We start from the raw sequence: 20283 nt of genomic DNA, 5'->3' as shown, positions 1-20283 counted from the left end.
AGTTAGTATAGCCACAGGAATAAGAATTATCACCATACAAATTAAGCACATGCCAGGAAACTGCAAGAAACTTGTAGAATTTTGGCCACTAAAACTTTCCCAGCATTACTTGAAAAAAATTCCTTTCCCTCTTAAACCAAATAAGGACAGATCGAAACCATGCGACAACAGACCTAAATGCCTCCTAATAATAATTTCCAAATTATTCGAGAATAAAAGTGGAGAGTCTTCAGTATTTTCTGAAACACTGTAGGTTTTTATTTGAACGGCAGATAGTTTCACCAACATCGGAATGCTTTACCTGTAATTACACTGCTCTGTTTCAACTCATCTGACCTCGGAAAATTAACGTTCATTGACATGCGGTCATGGCAACACTGTGGGATGTACCGCCCGCAGATAGAAGATGAGAGAAAAGTGGTAGATGAAAGACACGAGAGAGAATAACAAACAAATGCTTGAGAGAGAGAGAGAATAATGAACGAAAGGAAAGGGAGAGAGAAATAACGGCAGCCTCATTGTCTCAGAGCATCGTATTATAGGGCTAGGCCTGTCGTTTTTTCAAACTTGATTAATTGTCGAAATTTAGTATTTTTCATATTCAAATTGTAAGATTAGATAATATGCCCTACCATTTCATAAGTTAATGCTCATCGAAAAGTGCGTAAGATTTACAGTTAGGCTGAGATTTTCCTTATCACTGTATCTTTCGTTGTTGTTACCCGGCACACCGTAGAAAAACATTATTATTATTATTATTATTATTATTATTATTATTATTATTATTATTATTATTATTCATAAGATGAACCCTATCCATATGGAACAAGCCCACAAGGGCCAATGACTTCAAATTCAAGCTTCCAAAGAATATGGTGTTCATTAGGAAGAATTAAGAGAAGGTAAAGGGAAATACAGAAAGAAGGGATCTCACACATTAAAAAATAAAAAATAAATTAATAAATTAATAGATAAAAATATATCAAAAGGCCAGGAGAATAGCATTACGGTAGTTGCATTGCATCTTCACTTGAACTTTTGAAATTCCAATTGCACGACATTCTCAGGGAGATTGTTCCACATTCCAACGGTGTGAGGAATAAAGGACCTCTGGAACAGAATTTTTACAGCGAGGCACATTTACTGCACATTGGTGCTGCTGTTCAGCAAATCTGGTTGCTCTCGGCAAGCAAAAGGGGATCAGGGACCAGTTGTAAATGTGAAAGATCTTTATTGAAATACAACCTATGAAATAACTGCTAATATCAGGAAACAGAAACCTACCACCACAAACCACTTTATCTAAAAGAGACAAATCTCTGGCAGAAGCAGACATCCACACCGGAGAACAGTATTCTAGTAATGGAAGGACAAATAACCCAAAACAGGTTGTATTGATTTTATCGCTGTTATAAATATATGAGGCCTTTCGTACAGTACCTAACTTTCGTGCAGAATTTGCTGGCACTTTCATTAGATGTCTCTCAAAAGTTAGATGTGATTCAGAAGTTACACCTAGAATAGTTAAAGCTTCAGATTCAGCAGAGTCCCATCGACTTGGAGGGGAGGATGGGGTGGAAAATCTGTACAAGATCTGCTAATCAATAGTGTTTTCGTTTTACTGGAGTTCAGCCTCATACCCCACCGACTGCACCATTCACTAATCTGCTCGATGTTCTGATTGAGAGTAAGGGCAACTTCATTTCTCATAAGTGGAGACTTTACAACACCCACATTAGTGCTGTGGCAAGTGGCTCTAAAAATGAAGGCACCCCTACCGGATGTATAACAAGTTGAATGTGGTATCAAATTGAAGCTTTAGTCTTGTACTTTCTAGAAATGGAGTTGTACTTGTCAATATCCCTGCACAACGTTTTCTTTTTAACATTTTTTACCGTAAACTTCCCTAGAATTTTTTGTGCAGTGTATACGCTTACTTTATCATATTCTTACACTTGCAAAAGATTTAAACACAAATAAGGCATAGTTTTATATACTTTAGGATATGAGGAATCACAATATGACCACCATTTTATTGTCGGAAGCACATAGAATTAAATAATAGAGAATTCTCTTTCAAATATAGTGAAAAAAATGGAAAAACATAATTTCATTTACGTTCACAACCAAACTGTCACAGATATGAAAATTTCTGCCTTATGCAATGTTTTAAAGCATTTAATGAGAATTCTAATGAGACCAAAAGTAACATTCTAGAATAATCTGAAACTGAATTAAAGTTAGTTTTTCATGAAGAACTGAGCCAGCCGACAGCAGGGCTCAGAACACTCATTGTTTACTCCTAATCGTATATTTTGTATGTTTCTTCACAATTGCATTATTTTGTTATGCTTCTCTGTAGCTTGTAATTATGCATGTGTCCTATTCTTTTCAGCTAATGACCCTGTAATATAAGAATAAAGTCAACCTATAATCATGGAAGAAAGTGGACCTCCAAGGAAGAAAATTAAATCTACAAATTGTGTCATATGCAACAAACTGCTTTCTGGGGAAAAGGCCATAAAGGATCCAACACAACAAGGTATCCGTACACTCTTAGATGCTGCACAACTCCGACAAGACGGCGTTTATGAAAGGCTTTCACGCAGTCACGACGACATCCTGAATGGTACCATTAGAATAGCATTTCACAAAAGCTGCAGATCATCATACACAGCAAAACATAATGTGCAACTAGCTGTCAGGAAACGAAAACCAGAGGCTTCACCATCAACAAGCCACAATCCATATCTAGATCCACACAACAAAAGATATCTGCGGGTTGACACACCAGACTTTAACATCAGAATCTAGTGTTTTATTTGTGGTAGTTCCTACAAACGCAACGAAAAGTTAACTCAAATTTCGACAGGTACTGGGAGCTCAACACGTGAACATGTGCTCAAAGCAGCTAGGCAAAGAGGCGATGAAAAAATAGAACTCAGGATGTTGTCATGTCCAGATTTATTTGCTTATGATGCGAAATATCACCGATCATGTTATGCTGGATATATCAGTAAGCGCAACATTCAAGTAGTAGGGTCAAAGGTAAAAAGTGAACCATTGGATGACCCATTTCAAAAGGGGTTCACGGTATTATGCGAAGAGGTTGAGCATACTTTGTTGTCTGGCAGGAAAGAAGTATTACATCTGAATGAAATGAACGCAAGATTTATAGAGATTCAGTGCAGTGTTGGCTCACCTGAACCAGATTCATGCAGATCATGGAAACTCAAAGAAAAACTGAAGGGACACTTTAGAGACAGGTTAATTTTCATCTCTCAGTCTGGCAAATCTGACATAGTTTGTTCCAAGGAATTATCATTAGGTGATGTATTGACACGAGTTAATGAGATAAACCTCCAGAACACAGATGATAGTACTGAATTTGCATGAAAGCGATTCAGCAACATTACACAGAGCTGTAGGTATTGTAAGAAAGAGCATTGCCAATGTGTCATTCATTTCATACTTCTATCTGTCCAGTGGTGATTTAGTCATGGAGACGTGTGGGATTTGTCCCTACACCTTTACTTGAATTCATTTCTTGGTGTACCTCAGGCAAAGCCTTCACCAATGCTACATGCCATACTGATGGATATGTTAGTGATAATCTTGTAAAAACATTAGCAATATGTCACAACATCATTGGACTCAGCCATAACATTGCGACACCTATCAGTTTTGGTTTAGGTATTCATCTACATCACAAATTTGGAAGTCGGCAGCTCATTGAAACTCTGCATGGTCTGAGCTATTCTATTCCCTATGATGAGATTAGACGGTTTATGACATCAGTGGCAGAGGATGATGAACATAAAGATGGCACATACATTCCACGAGGAATTGTTAATTACAAGGAAGGTGACTGGACTTCCAACATAGATGCTGCAATCGACAATTTTGACCAACATGAAGAAACACTTGATGTGTTATATCAAAGAACCGAGTCAAGCGGCATCATTAGTGGTGTTCCAAGATCACAGAAAAAGACACTACATGCCTTGCGGTATATGGAGAAACCATTTTCAATCTTTAACAAACCTCATAAAAGGCCTGAACCAAAGCGTGTTGCAGAGGAATCCATCTTCAATACACATGATGTGAACTTGCACAGGCAGGTGGAAGCGTGTGATTTAGTTTGGAAATTGTGTAGAAATACTGATGACAGGACCATCCTACCAGCATGGTCAGGATTCAATGCAATGGTATCACAGACAGATATTCCTGTTGCCAATGTGAGATACTTGCCTTTCATCAGTGCTCCACCTTCAAATTTCTCAACTGTGTATACTGCCATATTAAGACTGATTTCTGTTGCAAAATCCCAAGGCCAGCCACAGCAAAATCCCAAGGCCAGCCACATATTGTAGTGACTGCTGACCTTGCCATTTACAGTGAGGCACAGCAGATAATTTGGTCAAAACCTGAACTGCAAAGCAGTGTAACCATGAGACTCGGTGGTATGCATCTTATAATGACTTTCATTGGTAGCATTGGAAAGCTATATGGAGATGGTGGCGTACTAGATATGTTAACATCTTCCATTGTGCATGCTAGTGGGACAGCCCGAATGTTGTTGCAAGGTAAGCACTTTGCAAAAGGAATAAGAAGAGTGAAAGTTACACATGAAGCACTGACACACCTATATTTGTCTGCAGCTGAATACTATGCCAACGAAAATGGTCTTCCTTGGATTGATGATGAATTCCATAACCTTGCCCAAAAACTCCAAAACAGTATGCACAGGAACTACCAGGCTAGTTATTTTGGAGTATTTAATCTACTGAAAAACAAAATATCTGAAGTGATCCAGACTCTCAGGCACTTTCACTCATTTCAGAAAGAACATTCTCAAACCTTCAAGTACTGGGCCAGCTTTCTAGAGGCAGGGGATTTGCTACTTAGATTAATCAGGGCAGACAAAGAAGCTGATTTCAGCCTTCATCTGCAGACAGTTATAGAGATGGTTCCTTTCTTCCATATAGCTGGACGAGTAAACTATGCAAGGTACACACCAGCTTATGTTTCAGAGATGAGACAACTTGAGACAAAGCAACCCGAGATGTACAAGTTTCTAGTGAAAGGAGGTTTTGTTGTCCGCTGGACAAAAAGGAGAAAGTTTAACTGTGTCCCAACTGACCAAGCTTTAGAGCAAACTATCAACCGAGAAGCAAAGGGTACAGGGGGTGTAATAGGATTCACCCTGCGGAAAGCTGCGCTTCTAGGATGGATGTTAACTCGACACGTTTCTGGAGAGTACTCAGAGGTCTTTCAGCAGCTATTTGAAAACACCTCAGAAGGTAATATACATGAGGAGCTTGGCCCATCAAGAATGTTAAGAGACAAGTCAGATGTAGCATCCATAAAAGATTACATCATGAAGCACTGTCAAAACCCCTTTGACGTAGACACCATCTCTAAAGAGTTGATTAACATCACTACTGGCCAGATTGTTACCAAGGCTGTAGAGAAATGTCTGACATCAGTTCCAGAAAGAGGAAAGACGGTAGTTCAAAACTTCATCTCTGAGAGGCTAATGGACGAAGGAACAATAAGCTTTTGGGATTCCATTCCCAAGGGTACAATGGCAATGTCTTTTGACACAACTAGGAGAATGATACTTGATCCAATAGAATTGTTCCGTCGCTTGCTATCAGTTGCAAAGTATCGAGACACTGATATGAAGAAGGTTTTGTCCTTTGAATTAACTTGAATTAACTCCAGTTCCATCTGCACTATTCCAAGGTGATGGAACCACGAGAAAGGTCACAAAGTCTGATCTAGCACACAAATTGGAAGAAACTGTTATGGAAGAAATTGAATTGAAAACCAAATGCCACACTCCAACAGCATACATCATTGACGACATGAGTTTTATCCAAGGTGTTAATGAATCACAGTTCAAAACTTTTGATGACCTAGGAGAAGTTATTTTCAAGGAGTTGATTACCCTATTCATGAATCCTGACCTTGATATTGAGATCCTTGTGTTAGTGTATGACCGCTATGCTTAAGTTCAGGTATCAAAGGCAAAGAACGGCAGTGGCGTGGTGACATACTAACTACCATTGGTGCTCCTTCTCATATCATTGTGGGAAATAGACAGGTTCCCAACTACAGATAATTTCTCAAGTCGGGAATGAACAAAATGACTCTCATTCATTTTCTGAGCAATTACGTAGAGGCCAGAGTCTCAGAGAGACTTCCAGAGAAAAAGGCTCTTGTAATTGCTGGAGGTTATCCTAATGGAGAAGTTGTGAGAGAAACCCGCCAAGGAGGCAGATATCTAGAAAAACTATTCTCAACCCATGAAGAGGCAGACACAAAGATGCTGCTGCATGCAACATATATGTCATCATTTCCACGCACTGTTATTAGAAGTGATGATACAGATGTCTTAGTTATCCTGTTGTGCTACCAAAGGAGAGGGAAATTAAGCAAAGATGTATATATGCACTCTGGTCACTCGGGGAAGTTTGTCCCCCGGGAGAGATTTATACCTGTGTCTAAAATTGCTGCAACAGTTGGGAAAGAGCTGTGTTCAATGCTACCAGCCGCACATGCACTTACAGGTTGTGATACAACCAGTGGTCTCTTCAAACTCGGAAAACGTACTGCTTATACTATCCTTCAAAAACATCAAGATACTCTAATACGACTAGCGGAGTTTCACTGTGCAGATAAGGAGGCTGGGCTAGAAGCAGCTGGAAAGTTTATTCTTTTGATGTATGAAAAGGGTATTAAAGGCAAGACATGCAGTACCCTCGATGAGCTGCGTTTTCAGATGGCAACCTTATCTGACAAACCAGTATCCTCTCTCCCACCTAATGATGATGCCTTCATGCAACATGCTCTAAGAGCAAAGTTACAGACCATAATTTGGTACAGTAGCCATATCGCAAAGCCAAAGATAATAGATCCTACTAATTATGGTTGGATGAAATGTAATAAAGAGCTGCAATATGTAACAAGCTTGAAGGAGTCTGCCCCAAAAGAAATACGTGACTTGACCCACCTCTTCTGTAAAGATGAACAGTGCACTGATGGAAGAAAATGTCCATGCATCTTAGCAGGCCTAAAATGTATAGAGATGTGCAACTGTAATAGTTGTTCAAATACTGCCATTGTAATTCAAGATGATGATGATGAGGATGAGAAAGACGAGTAAGATTAGTTACTCATCATGTTTGCGTTTTTTAAGCATCTGATTACAGTGTCTGAAAGGAATCTGTTGTAAAAACACTGTATTGCATGATGATACCAATTACTATATTTTCTTTGTACTTTATTTATCTTAAATGTCTCATACCATTGGTAGTATCTTCTAATGTTTACCCTTATTATCTATAGTAATAGAATTACATACAAATGATTGTACTTCCAAATGACTAATTCCACATGAAATTACATGCAAAAGATGTTTCTTGCAAAATTGCTTTAAAGCCATACTAAGTTGTGTTAGCTTATTCATTTTGGTCTCATTAGAAAGTGCATTAAATGCTCTAAAACAATGAATAAGGTAGAAATGTTCATATCTGTGACAGTTTGGTCATGAACGTAAATGAAATTATGTTTTTCCATTTTTTTCACTGTTTTTGTACGAAAAGTCTCTTTTATTTACTTTTATGTGCTTCCGACAATAAAATGGTGGTCATATTACGATTCCTCGTATCCTAAAGCATATGAAACTATGCCTTATTTATGTTTAAATCTTTTGTAAGCGTAAGAATATGATAAAGAAAGTATATACACTGCACAAAAAATTCTAGGGAAGTTTACGGTAAAAAGTGTTAAAAAGAAAACGTTGTGCAGGGATATTTGCAAGTACAACCCCATTTCTGGAAAGTACAAGACTAAAGCTTCAATTTGATACCACGTTCAACTTGTTATACCTCCGGTAGGGGTATCTTCATTTTTAGAGCACTTTTCAGCTGTCCGCCGCAGCACTACATGTGTTGCATCATCGGCATACTGAACAATTTTGTTTTCCAGGCCCATCACTTGTATACACTAAAAATAACAGTGGACCAAGAACACTAATCTGTGGAACTCCAGACATAATAATAGGTCTTGCTTCGCTAAAGATCCCATCAGCTGTAACGAGTTGTTGGCTACCTGTAAGGAAATCTTAAGAACCTAAAACATATCCACCCAATCCAAGATTCTGAAGTTTATGAATAAGTGCCTTGTGATTTACTAAATCGGAAACCGCACTAAAATATATTTGAATTACTCTATACTCAAACCCCTTATCAAGGTTCTCGCAAATATTAAATCTAAAAGAGCTTCGGAGGTACCAAACTGCTTCGATATGCATATTGACTATCAGCAAACGATCCTTCAGATTCCGCACACTTAGGCTATATAGTGGTTAAAAATTGCTAAGATTGACCTGTTGCGCTCAGTCTGCAAAAGATACTACGTGGACATGAAAACCTATGGAATCTACTAATCTTGGGAGACAACACACTAGAAACCTTTTTAAAAAACAAAGGGAAGAAACCATCAGGATCTTCTCCATCCCAGCTATCATGATTATCAAGAATTTTCTCAACATCCCTAGAGCGAAATGCAAGTTTTGTATGAATGGGTTCAGGATGACAAGTATCAGGTAGAGGGACATCTTCAGCTGATTGCTTAGCTTCAAAAGCTCCATGAAGCAGTTCAGCTTTTTCCTTAGGGCCAGTAACCAATTTATCCTCATCTGTTAGTAGTGTGGGAATGGAAGATGAGCCTGACCCAAAGACAGATGATGCCAATTTGGTCCACCACAGATGAGGTTGAGTAATTTCTTCAAGTTTCCTCTCTCAAGAATTATTGTAATTTCTTTCGCCTGTATGATAAGTTCTATTTGCAGCATGGGGAGACTCAAGAAAAATCGCATAATTTTCATGTGAATGATTTCGTCTCCCTGTGTTGAATTTGGTCTGTTTGTCGTGGTAAGCTCTTCTGCGTGGGTCATCAAACCTTGGCTGGTCATTTTTCCTGAATTTAATTACCTTTCTAGGGACACCTTACTAAAATAGCTATCAGTATTTCATTTAGCTTCATCTTGTGATCTGGATCTGATATAGTATCAGAAATATTAAGTGCCTGACACGCTTCAATAATGCGATCCCAGTGAGCTCTAGATTTCAGCCAGACCGTTTTTCCGATGGTGGAATTAGGACTATAGTTATTGACATCTCTAAATGCGCCTCCAGTAATAGATTTGTTTTTAATTTCCCTTATTTAGATTATTAATTACTTTTCAGTGATGATAAGCTTTTGCTGTATTTAATAAGAGAGAAGTGGGAATGCATTCTTGCACAGTAAGTAGGTAAGTTCCAATTATACCTCACAACAACCTTGCCCAGTCATGAAGGTATATCATTATCAACAAAATGGTAGACCCGTCTTATAAGTCAGAGCCCAACGATGTTTATAAAGTTGTGTGGGCTAGTAGCCAATAAATTGCTGAATGTAAGAAAAAGCAGAACGGTATTGCAGAAACTGTCCCGTCCATACTGCCAGTGTCTAACATTCATGTTTCAGTTACGTCTTTGTCTTCATACATTTTCCTTTAATCAATAAGGTATTAAGTCTTGAAAAAAAATCTTTAAAAATACACGACTGGCTCGGTTAGAATTCACAAAATTTCCTTCTGGTCCAGATTTTGCGTACTTCTTGTCTTTCTTTCATGTTAATCTCAATACTAACTTTCTATATTGCTTGTCGTACGAAATAAAGTAGAAATCGCGTTATAAGAATAAAACGGATTAGACTTACAGTGCGCTTGGTGGGGCGGGGGTAGGCTAATGCTACAGTAGCTCTTTAAAATTCTGGAGGGAGAACATTAGAGAACTGACTAATAACAAAGCCGAGTTGTATTTCATGGAAACCACTAGTTTGTCAACTTTAAAATATTGCAAAAAGACTTGTTTAAAATGTAAAATGATGTATGATCAATGTGCGTGTCCTATGCGAGCCTAATGAAGCCTCACTGGGAAAGCATTGCTATAGTCACCATAGTAATTCTTGTACTGAGAAGCAATGCAGGAATACACGAAACAAGTCATCGCAGACATGAGATGGCAGTAAGGAATCATCAATGAAAGACACCACATGCCCTAAACTCCGCATAATTCGCAACGCAAATATATCGCCCCTATCTAGCAATATTTAAGAGCCCAACAGGAAAAATTGGCGCACCGAGAGTTGAAACACAGGGGTCCACCCTGGGCCTCATACCCAAGACACACTATGGTGTTTATTCCCTCGGATCTAGCTTGAACACCAGCCCACTCTCGTTTATGACTTGTTCTATGTATATTTCAAGGTTTCAGATTACATATCATTTATCTGGGCGTGTTCCTTACAGAAACATAGGTATAAAGGTGAGGCGAAAGCCTTGCTCCTCGCTATGACTTCTCGGCCAAACTTCTGCAGTAGAATACATGATTCACAGATATGCCAGTTTGTAATTTTATGTTAATAGCTTCACATAAATTGAAGTGCAATAATGATGGCACTCTTGCAAGAGGAAGGTGCACTTGAAATTTGCAGAAAGTGTTAAGCATGGGTTAAGCCATGGCTGAAAAAGAAAGGTTTCTTACCGGGAAGATTAAAAGAAAATTATATGAATAACTGATATGGACTTCCGAGACATTTTACTTCATGATTCTCCAAAAATCAGAGTGCCAGTGATTTTAGTATAGAGTCGGTTTTAGTACCTACGTCATGTTTTCACAATCATCAGTAAAGCAAACTAGAGTAACGAATGATACAGAAAAACAGCCGAGTATTTGCAAAAAGAGTACTATTTACATAGATTAGAAGGTGTAGAAATTAAAGATCTACACGTGAGCGAAATAAAGAGCAATACATCCTATAAACAAAATCAAGAAATTAAATGTAAAACCTCCAGCTACAACATTACAATGCCTCCAATAACGCCTAACAAAGGTCTGTTGCATAAATAACTATATCACATATTGCAACGTAGAGGGCGTAAAATTATGTTAAAACCAACATGGAACATAGAGGAATGGGTCCCACTGGCTCTGATCCTTACAGGGCAGAACAGCAACCAAAACGTAATATAATTTTGCAAATAATCTAAGAGTGTGTTTGTATATGTATATATATATATATATATATATATATGTATATATATGGGTGTGTATTGAAAGAGTGACATTTCGAAAGAGTGACATAACAAGAGAGTGACAAGCCTGAACAAAAATTCATAAGAGTGACATAACAAAAAAGTGACAATTCTGGAAAAAAAATTCAGAAGAGTGACATAACAAAAGTGACAAATATGAAAATATGCAAACGTAACGGAAAAGTGACAAGTTAGCAATATATTATCGGAATCTTAAAGAACTCTCACTCACTCACTCACACACACACACACTCTCTCTCTTTGACTTAATGATTGTTATAACTGCGAAATAACAGTAATGGTTGTTGATACTTGTACTATCTTCACAGTACTTACATCTGTTAGAATAGCAGTTGTTCGAAAATGTCTAGGTGAAGGTTACATTCTAAAATATTTTCAAGAAACTGTTTTGTTGTCTGATAGCTTCTGGCTGGATTAGGTGTTCCTTAGAGAGCATATTGTATTTTCACATCGTCTTGCCCATAATGGATGAATACAGTTTTGCACATCCCAAAAGGAAAAGAAAAGCTAGTCTTCAGAGAGCACATATACCGACATCAGAGGTCCCGAGGTCAGAATCATTATTTCCGGTGCGAGGACAAAAATTGTGGTGGTGCTGCAACACTTCGTGGAGTTTCGCTTTTTAATGAACAAGGTGGCTCGATATCTGGAGGAAAGGCACATAATCATGCACCGCTTGCTGGGAGGAAAGAGATACTACAATCTATTGCAGAACTTAAAGGCCAGGCTAAGACTTCAAATGCAACACCAGCGGCAATTATACAAGAAACTAGACAGAAAGTAGATATAAAATATGGTGCTGAAATGCAATCTGCATCAGCGATGAGGCAAACTATCCATCGTATACGTAAAAAAGAATTTCCAGTGGAAGCAGAATCTGCCATCGATCTGGTAATCCCGAATAAGTTACAGGTTACCCATACAGGAGAGAGAAACTTCCTTTTGTTTGATACAAAAACCGAGAGTGAGCGAGGGTTTGGAAGCAGAAATCGAGGATGAAGAGGTACAGGAAAGAATCATAGCTTTTGGCAGTGAAAATAATTTACAAAGATTAGCCGACTCAAATATCTGGTTCCTGGATGGAACATTTAAGACTTGCCCTCGACAATTCTATCAGATATACATATCCATTACATATTCCACGGGCAAACTTTCCCAGCTGTATATGCGTTGTTGCCTGGGAAAACTACACAAATATATTCATCAATGCTAGAACATTTACTTTCAGTTGCCGAAGCAAAAGGAATTCAACTAATTCCTACAGTCATCATGGTAGATTTTGAATTATCTTGCATCTAAGCTCTCCAAGAAAAATTTCCCGATGCTACAATCACCTGTGCCAAAGTATATACCGAAGTATTCAAAAGCATAACCTTGTTGATGCTTACAAAAATGATGGGAAATAGCTTTAAGCTTACGAAAATTGGCTGCCCTAGCATTTTTACAGCCTGATGAAATCCATGATGCGTATTTAAGTCTCTCAAACGACATTCCAGATGAAGCTGAGCCAGTCTATAAATATTTTGGAGAGACTTGTGTGCTAGGGAGGCGTATAATTCCACGAAGAGTAAGAGGTAGGCCAAGACAAAATCATGTACGTCATCCTCCACGATTTAATCCTACTATATGGAGCATTCATCACTTGCAACGATACAATCTTCCAAGAACAAATAATTGTAGAAGCTTGGCACAGGAGATTTGAAACAGTAGTTGAGCGTTACCATTTGGGGTATACTCAATGATTAGGAGTTTACGAAAGAAGATCATCGCACAGACCAACAGGTACAACGTCTAACATCAGGCATTACTCCGATTAAGAAGAAGAAAGAACAAATCCAAAGAGAGAAAAGGCTCGCAACAGTATTAAGTAGACAGGGACAAGTCTCTTTGAATGAATGCGTCAAGGGAATTGCTCACAATTTACTCTTAGGTACAAGTAATGGGGCTAGCAACTTAGAGGAAGACACTGATGAAGATTGAAAACAATAATTTGATTTTAATGTTTTGTTTACAAAAATATGTTAATATTTAAAGTAATTTTATGTGTACATTTTTGTCGCATGTCATGATTTAAAAATTTTTAATTATTTTATGTTCAAAAAAGAAATAAATATTTTAATCACTGAACAAAAGAAATGAATATTTTAATCACTGAACCAGTTTTAGTACCCCATGCATTCCAATAATCTAGTGTTAAAAAACGTAATTTTTTCACTCTTTTGATAATTAAAATATACTGTCACTCTTATGTTATGTCACTCTTATGATCTGTCACTCTTTTGAGAAGTATTTTTGTCACTCTTATGTTATGTCACTCTTCTGATCTGTCACTCTTCTGAGCGGCTCCCATATATATATATATATATATATATATATATATATATATATATATATATATATATATATATATATATATATATATATATATATATATATATATATATATATATATATAAATTTATCAAATCATGAGGTAGTGAAATACCGGTAACAAAGTAAAATTTCTTATATTGAAAAACATAAATTCTGTGAAGAGTATCAAGTAAAAAAAGAAAGCAAGTGTGCAAGTATAAGAAACGTAATCACAAATTAAATAAGAATGATGGCATTATATATCAAGGAAGAAGAAAACCTAAGCCACAGACTTATTAGTATTTAGTTCATCCAGATTGTCTATGACAACTAAGAACATTTTTGCGTGCTGCAAATGCATTTATATTATTTTTCCGACGTTTTTATCTATATTCTTGGATCTGATTTTTTTTCATTTTCACGTTATTAACTCTCTTCCTTATTTTCTACACGATTATATATTCCATTCTTCTTTACCTACATTTAGTTTTATTTGCCATTCTAATCTGTACCTCAACTCCTACTTTTTAAAAAATTTCTTCTCATCCTATTTCCTTTTCCTTTCCTTCGCTTCCTCCTCTTATAAATGGATCTTTTACTTTTCCTTCTGCTATTCCTCTGCTCTCTCTTACCTTACCCTCTCTTCTGCGACTCCTAATATTTTTATGCTTCTTGAATATTGTACATAGAGATCTGTGTAGAAGTTAGATTATTCCCACAACATTCTCCCGTAAAATCCTCTGTAATCCATTGGTGAGTTCTCGCTGAGATTTTGAAAGTGTGGAGCTTTATAAAACTTTTAACTGTATTCAGAGTTGCAGTAGAAGACTTCCGAATATAACGGAATACCCAGAAATTCCAAGTTTACTTTTTCCAGCTGTAATGGTAAAATGCAGGTATCTTTAGATAATGGGACAGATGTCTTCTGGTGATTTTTTAGTGCTGATATGTTTGAGTAATAAGACTGAAGTTCTTTGATACTGTTGGTACTTAAAAGTCATATTATTGGATATCCCTCATGAAGAAGTTCTTGGATACTGTAGGTACTTAAAAGTCATATTATTGGATAACCCTCATGAAGAAGTTCTTTGATACTGTAGGCACTTAAACGTCATATTATTGGATAACCCTCATGAAGAAGTTCTTTGATACTGTAGGTACTTAGAAGTCATATTATTGGATAACCCTCATGAAGAAGTTCTTTGATACTGTAGGTACTTAAAAGTCATATTATTGGATAACCCTCACGAAGAAGTTCTTTGATACTGTAGGTACTTAAAAGTCGTATTATTGGATAACCCTCACGAAGAAGTTCTTTGATACTGTAGGTACTTAAAAGTCATATTATTAGATAACCCTCATGAAGCATTCGATTCCGCTCGATGAGAGATGGCTTTGTTGAAGTCACATGGCTTCACTGTAGAATATTATATGTTGAAACCTTCTGACGTGCAAGAGGTCTCTCAATCTAGTTGTCTCTATACTCCTTTGATCTCTTATTACTTCCGTCTCTTTCAGATATTCTCTGCTTACTACCATCTTGTTATCCAACCACTCTTACTTCTTTACTACCTTGAATATCAGGAGAGGATACCATCACTAGGATTGGAGTTCATTTTCAGAGCCAGTATTAGGAGCTGTGGTGGTATTGTCAACCATCCGATAACGTTTGGACCTTAGAGGTATCAAATTGCTTCTCATATTGTTATTTCAAGGGCCAGACTATTTTTTAGAACTGGGATGTGGATTCCCGGCGGGTGGAGTTGTTTCTTGGGGTAGAACACTTTGCAATCAATCCAGTTTGCCTGCCAAGATGATTAGAGTGAGGATGATTGCATTCATGTAATGTTCTGGGTCCCATCAAGCTGCTTTGCCCCACAGCTTTATACAAACGTACTATGGTCAAACAAAGTAGGTAATATGAAATAAGCGAAAAGGGAATCATGGCTTTACTACAGTAATGGTATAATTTAAAAAACTTCATCCAGAATGGCATGGAAGATATTAAAAAACTCAGTGACATACATTCTTGATCCTTTGCCTATTCTTAAATAAGTGGAAACCTTAATGCCTCCGAACGAAGTTGTAGAAGAATTTAGAGAATGCTTTTCAAAAACATCCAGGAGAAAAACAAAACCATAATTTCAAGTTATTCGTTATGCTCAGGTTTCTCTTGATCCCATTAAAAACAATCGAAAGCCTTATACTACCAAATTTACCTCTAAAAGAATTGAAAGATGTCTTACAGGTGAACTAGATAGTCGTCCGAGTGAGCTAAACGTTTTGAATGCCGACGGGCTGAAGACAAGCTGTCTTTAATAGAGACACGTAAGTCATAATTCTACGATAAATGTACAGCTAATTGCAAAGTATCCAAATAATAGACTCAGTTACGAAAATTTATATTCTTAATCCTTTTAACGAGGCTTGTTCATAGTTACTTGCAGACCTTTTTGAAAGTTTTGTTTTCTCTTGATAATGTGTAATAATCCAGCCCAATGTGTGAGGTTATCTAGTCTTCGTGATCTCATTAATTAATAAGACTTGCAGGAATAAAACTGATATTCGTCACAATATCTATGCAATGAATAGTATAAAAAAAAATGGAATCGTTTCGTGGATCTGTGGTATCCATTTATTTTATTTCTTGTAAGTTACTTATGCTGGTCATTAAAACAGAACACCGTTTCCCAAATTTACACCGTGAAAGTCAGCAAACTATAGATTGTTCGGTTTTATGAGTTATTCTTTCCTACTTTTACCAGGTATTTGATTTTTCTTCCCATTTCTGATTTGCCGATTGTGATAAGGCGTTTCTCTGAGAGTAGTTCTCTTGCCCCTCCCCCCCCCCAATCCCTTTTCATGTGATGGGAATTTTCTTCCCGTTTTGTCGGCTTTAATTTTTTTTCATTAATGTATGCGTGGTCAATTATCGTTTTTCCTATTATTAATTTTGGGAGAAATTTGTTCGTACACGGAACCTTAATAATTCACATGTAAATGGATGTGTAAAATTCATCAGTGACACTTTTCACCGGCGCAGTCGGTTTTTAATGATTAATACTTGCAAATATATATTTTTTCCATTTTTGCGCAGAATGCTTCTTCATGGAGAAATTTGAAATCTAGATCGAGAAAGGAACAAAACTGATTTTTTTTTTTGTCCTGCATCATGTCTCAACAATATTTTGGACTGAATGACTATTTCAGATAGCAGCTTGATGCAACTTCCTGTGTTGTCAACTTCCGCACTTGATGTGTATTCACACCACTGAATTCGAAGGAAAGTGATGAGTTAAGTATTGATAAAAATGAAGATGAAACTAGTAAGGTTCCGAGTATCCTTGGGAGGAGCTGTGCAGGTGCTCTGTATGACCGTCTTTCCTTCTTTTACTGGATTTTACTTTCTTGCTTCTGATTTTTGTTTTTGTAAATCGATACCCTTGAGTTCTAATCTAAGCTGTATCTAAGTTTCAAGCTAATTATAATTTAAGTTGAGCACTTCGGTGTTAAGTTTGTGTAACCTTTGCCCATTGGCATAGCTTACAGAGCTTTCTGTGTTGAGAAGAGCTACCCACTGGATTAAAGATTAATCTCATGGAAAGATGTGAAGCTAAGTCTGCCATTAGGCATTAAGCCACGTAAAACTCAGGAAGGCAAAGGAATACACTATTTGGCGTTTGGGCTCTCGATTTTAGGTCTGAAAATTCGTAAAAACTGAAAAGGAAGCAATTATGGGGAGATAGGGAGGCTATTTGTTTATGTATTTGTTTTATTGGATCCTTTATGATATCTCTTGCAACAGTGAATCCGTTTGCAACAGCCAATTTATTTTTATTGCTGTAAACTATGATGTCAAAGATATATTGATATTGAGCCATAAATCTGTGGCGTCTATTAAACGTTTTTATTATTATACGTCGCGATTTATTATAACTTGACACGAAATACCTTTAAAGTGAATGAAAAGCGAGAAAAATGGTTGACAAATTTCCTTCAGTATTTTAAGTCGTAAATGATAACCAAATATTTATCCCATGCTAGGGCTGGAAATAATCCTCCGGATTCTTGGTAGCGGAAATAGGAAATACATTTTTCAGATTTTTGTTTTATGGAGTTCTTTGTTATTGTCGGGGGCAATCCCGTTATTGATTTCGTTTTGTTTTCATTCCAGTTGTCGTAACTTTACTAGAGAATTTCATTTGTATTTGGCACATTATGTTGGTTATTTCTTGCAACTATTTTTTTTTTTTGCAATGGCTGACGGGACGGACTACCTAAAGTTAAAATGTGACCAGTGCTGAAGAAGTTAAGTATATCTTAGTTTAACCAGACCACTGAGCTGATTAACAGGTCTCGTAGGACTGGCCCGAAGGATTAGATTTATTTTACGTGGCTAAGAACCAACTGGTTACCTAGCAACGGGACCTACAGCTTATTGTGGAATCCGAACCACATTATGACGAGAAATGAATTTCTATCCCAAGAAATAAATTCCTCTGGTTCTTCAATAGCCGGTAGGAGAGTCGAACGCTGGGCCAACTGTGCTGAAGAAAGCTGAAAAAAAAGTAGTTTAGGGAAGAGAGGGTCGAATCTTGAAAAATAAAGGATTGAAATGACCATGGAGATCTGAATGAAAGCTAAATTAGAGTGATATATTTTTATATAAATGTGATTTCTTATTTTCAGAATGCCTCCGCTATGGGCGTGGCAATTACCTAATCTGTATAACAAAGTGCAACGTGTACCCAACAGCAATAGTTGTTTTTCGTGGGATCCCTGTTCTCAGAACAAAGCCTTGGCTCTGCTGATTCATTCTGGGATGTGAATACATTATGTTATTTGAAAAAGTTTTGCGGATTTGTGATTTGAGCGTAAATTTTGATCCATTATTAAATTCTGTATAATGGAGAACAGAATTATCCCATAAACTTAGGTGTTAAACAATGACGCAACAAGTAAGAAAAAAATTATGATTTATTGTTTAAAACAACCACACGTTGTGGAGGAACACTTTAAGTCGTGAGCATTCTTGAGTGGTTTACGAATGATAATTGTAGCATAATGCATATACAGTCTTGGAATATTTAAAAACGGGAGCTTTATTTACATACATATATAAAAAGTAAGTAAAGATATGTTGGTTCTTTTAAAGGCATAACAATTTTTACGTCAAGTTCGTGTGTAAGAACGATTTTGTATTTTTGAATGTATAAAAGTGACTTTTAAGGGATTCTCCAACATTACAGTATCATGGAATTATTTAAACTGCTGCTTTAAAAATCTTGCATCCGCCTACCGTCTAATGTTACGGGAAAACGCCAGGAAAATATATACGTTTAGTGAATATATACGTATAATAATTCATTTTGATCCTATGCCAGTGTTTTGTAATCAGTAGTTCTCAGTGGTTTTATTTGATTTCCAAAAGTGTAGTCTTTCAGTGAGTCAGTCACTTGTTTTCCTTTTCTTTCTGTATTTTTTCCTCTTTTAGGAGTATGCTTTGTTTGCAGTTTGTCCATATGTTTTCTTAAGAAGACAGTAATGCATTGCTTGTCTTGTAGAATTATTTTTTTCTTAAGAGGAAATGAACGGTTTATTGATTTTTAGCGCTTTGGGTGTGTAATGGAATGCTACATTTTAGTGTATTTTACAATATGTTTCAAGTGACAAATGGTTCAGATGATGTTAGGCATGTGTGAATTACAGTATCTTTCCCAATCAGTAATATTCATGAAGAATGAATGCTGTTGATAATATAAATGTAGCACATATTTTACGGGGTTTTCTTCTTGCCAATGCTTACTACTATGTATTTGAGGAAGTTTGAGTCATCGTATTTTGCCAGCATCTTTCAAACCAATCGATTGATTGGTATACTTTGAAACAGAGTTTCTCACACCCTCCCCTAATTTTTTATAAAAAATTCCATGTCCAAACACAGATTTTAAAGGCACTTTACTCCTGAAATTTAGGACATAGCCAAACCTAGCCGGTCAAAATTTAAGAATTCATTCGGATAAGCACTCTTGGGGTACTTATCCCCCCTATCACCCACCCTTCCTCATTCTTTAAACCTCACCTCCCCTGTCTGTCTTTTCATTTATTCCCCACTCATCTCTCTCTCTCTCTCTCTCTCTCTCTCTCTCTCTCTCTCTCTCTCTCTCTCTCTCTCTCTCTCTCTCTTTTCGCAATATTTGTTACGTAATGGCATGTTTTCAAGCACATATTAGCATTGCAATTTTTTTAACTGAGCAATGTCGGATGAAATACGCTAACGACCTACGTGGTTATACAGAATTAAGGGGTTTCCGAAATCTTTGTAATTGACGAATGAAACGTCGGGTTAAACGACGGGTTTATCACTTGTGTATCCAGTAACTACAGAGAAGGTTGTCTCGTCGCTGTTCAGAGTTATGGCTCACATGTTGCAATGTCCCCGTGGATGCAGAAATGCATTTGCTATACGTCTTCTTGAAGTTTACAGCCGGGAGAAAGCTGTCCAAAAATTAAGAATAAATTTGAATAGGTAAGATATTGCTTATGGTTATATTTAACGGTCATATATATATATATATATATATATATATATATATATATATATATATATATATATATATATATATATATATATATGGGAACATAGTTTCACCATGATTTATTGTTATTATTTTTATTATATACGTAAAACATTGAATTTAGAATAAACATGAAATAACTTTTCATCACAAAATTATGCAAAACAAAATAAAAACAATAAC

This window comes from Macrobrachium rosenbergii, chromosome 3, assembly GCF_040412425.1.
Source record: "Macrobrachium rosenbergii isolate ZJJX-2024 chromosome 3, ASM4041242v1, whole genome shotgun sequence".
NCBI classification, from domain to species: Eukaryota; Metazoa; Arthropoda; class Malacostraca; order Decapoda; family Palaemonidae; genus Macrobrachium; species Macrobrachium rosenbergii.
This window is presented reverse-complemented; position numbering follows the sequence as displayed.